Consider the following 2,847-nt stretch of genomic DNA (forward strand, 5'->3'; position numbering starts at 1 on the left):
AATCTATTCGAATAGTCATGTCCACGGTAACGGACGCTCGGAGTTGTATCTCGATCTACTACAACTAGAACTGGATACTTTTGACACTAAACATGTATGATGGCTCCGGGATCGCTTCCTCGTGGGGTAGATGTGGAAGGATCTCTGGGGGTTGCTATTATATACTTGTTACTATATGATATGTTACCTTACTCTCTTATGTTGCTACAAGACGTTACAAGATGCTAGTATTTGATAGGCTAGGCCTTCCCCTCTATTCTGGCAACTCTGCAGTATAGTACATATATACAGCCCGTTCCCTTTGATACTGTTGTATACTTAGCATAGATCTAATGTAAGTCTTGCGAGTACTTTTGATGAGTACTCACGGTTGCTTTGCTACATTTTGCCCCTTTACCCGATTATTGCGATCAGATGACGGAGCCCAGGAGCCAGCTGATCCCGCCGATGACAACTACTACACCGACGGAGCCTACTACTACATGGAGAATGACAACCAGGAGTAGTTAGGAGTCCCCAGGCAGGAGGCCTGCGCCTTTCGATCTAGATGTTGTTGTATTGCTTAGCCTTCTTAAGGAAAACTTGTCTAACTATGTCCGTACTCAGATATTGTTGCTTTCACTGACTTTTGTATTCGAGCCTTCATGGCCCTGGCTTGTAATATAAAGCTTTATGTTTATCATTTGTCTCATAGAGTTGTGTTGTGATATTATACCGTGAGTCACTGATCTTGATCGTGCATGCTGCTTGGATGTTTAGTGCACGATTAATTTAGGGGGTGTCACAGGGACCCTTGAGGGAAGTCACCGAACTTTTACAATTGGCAACCCTTGGGGGCAGTCACAGAACCCGTACAAATTGCTGGGGGCGCTCTCCACAACTTAATTGGAGTCTCCCGGAGCTTGTCTAAAGTTGTACACTCCAATGACTAAGCTTCGACAACACCAACCGTCTAGGGCACCCAAGTAGACCTATAGGAGGGCTAAAACTATTGGGTGATACGTCTCCATCGTATCTATAATTTTTGATTGTTCCATGCCAATATTATACAACTTTCATATACTTTTGGCAACTTTTTATACTATTTTTGGGACTAACATATTGATCCAGTGCCCAGTGCTAGTTCCTATTTGTTGCATGTTTTTTGTTTCGCAGAAAATCCATATCAAACGGAATCCAAATGTGATAAAAACTGACGGAGATTTTTTTGGAATATATGTGAATTTTGGGAAGTGGAATCAACGCGAGACAATGCCCGAGGGGGCCACGAGGCAAGGGGGCGCGCCCTGGGCCCTCGTGGCCACCCTGTAAGGCGGTTGGTGCCCTTATTTTGCCGCAAGAAAGCTAATATCCTGATAAAAATCTTGTCCAAATTTTAGCCCAATCGGAGTTACGAATCTCCGGGAATATAAGAAACAGTGAAAGGGAGGAATTTGGAACGCAAAAACAGAGAGAGACAGAGAGACAGATCCAATCTTGGAGGGGCTCTCGCCCCTCCGCCACCATGGAGGCCATGGACCATAGGGTAAACCCTTCTCCCGTCTAGGGGGAAGGTCAAGGAAGAGGAAGAAGAAGGGGGGCTCTCTCCCCCTCTCTCCTGGTGGCGTCGGAACGACGCCGGGGCCATCATCATCACCGCAATCTACACCAACAACTTCACCGCCGTCATCACCAACTCTTCCCCCCTCTATGCAGCGGTGTAACCCCTCTTTTACTTGTTGTAATCTCTACTTAAACATGGTTCTCAATGCTATATATTATTTCCCAATGATGTATGGCTATCCTATTTTGTTTGAGTAGATCCGTTTTGTCCTATGGGTTAATTAATGACCGTGATTGGTTTGAGTTGCATGTTTTATTATTGGTGTTGTCCTATGGTGCTCTCCGTGTCGCGCAAACATGAGGGATCCCCGCTGTAGGGTTTTTTATATGTTCATGATTTGCTTATGGTGGGTGGCGTGAGTGACAGAAGCACAGACCTGAGTAAGTAGGTTGTTTGTGTATGGGATAAAGGGGACTTGATGCTTTAATGCTATGGTTGGGTTTTACCTTAATGATCTTTAGTAGTTGCGGATGCTTGCTAGAGTTCCAATCATAAGTGCATATGATCCAAGAAGAGAAAGTGTGTTAGCTTATGCCTCTCCCTCAAATAAAATTGCAATAATGATTACCGGTCTAGTTATCGATTGCCTAGGGACAAATAACTTTCTCATGACAAAAAGATCTCTACTAAAACTAACTTAGTTGTGTCTTCATCTAAACAACCCCTACCTTTTATTTACGCGTACTTTATTATCTTGCAAACCTAGCCTAGCACACCTACAAAGTACTTCTAGTTTCATACTTGTTCTAGGTAAAGCGAACGTTAAGTGTGCGTAGAGTTGTATCGGTGGTCGATAGAACTTGAGGGGATATTTGTTCTACCTTTAGCTCCTCGTTGGGTTCGACACTCTTACTTATCGAAAGAGACTCCAATTGATCCCCTATACTTGTGGGTTATCAAGACCTTTTTCTGGCACCGTTGCCGAGGAGTTATAGCATAGGGTGAATATTCTCGTGTGTGCTTGTTTGCTTTATCACTAAGTAATTTTTTATTTGCTATTCTAAGTTGTTCGCTATCTTTAGTTATGGATATGGAACACGAAATACCAAAAAAATCAGGTTTACTTGCTACTCGTGGAGATGGGGAACCTCCTAAAACCCTCGATGCTCATTATGTGAAAGATATTATGTACTACTTTGATAATCCTGAGAAAACCCCATTCAACTTTATAATGGTAGTAACGTTGGATCAATGTGAATACTTTAGGGATTATCGCTTGACTCAAAAAGGGAAACTATTATGGG

This window comes from Triticum dicoccoides, chromosome 4A (assembly GCF_002162155.2).
Source record: "Triticum dicoccoides isolate Atlit2015 ecotype Zavitan chromosome 4A, WEW_v2.0, whole genome shotgun sequence".
Lineage (NCBI taxonomy): Eukaryota > Viridiplantae > Streptophyta > Magnoliopsida > Poales > Poaceae > Triticum > Triticum dicoccoides.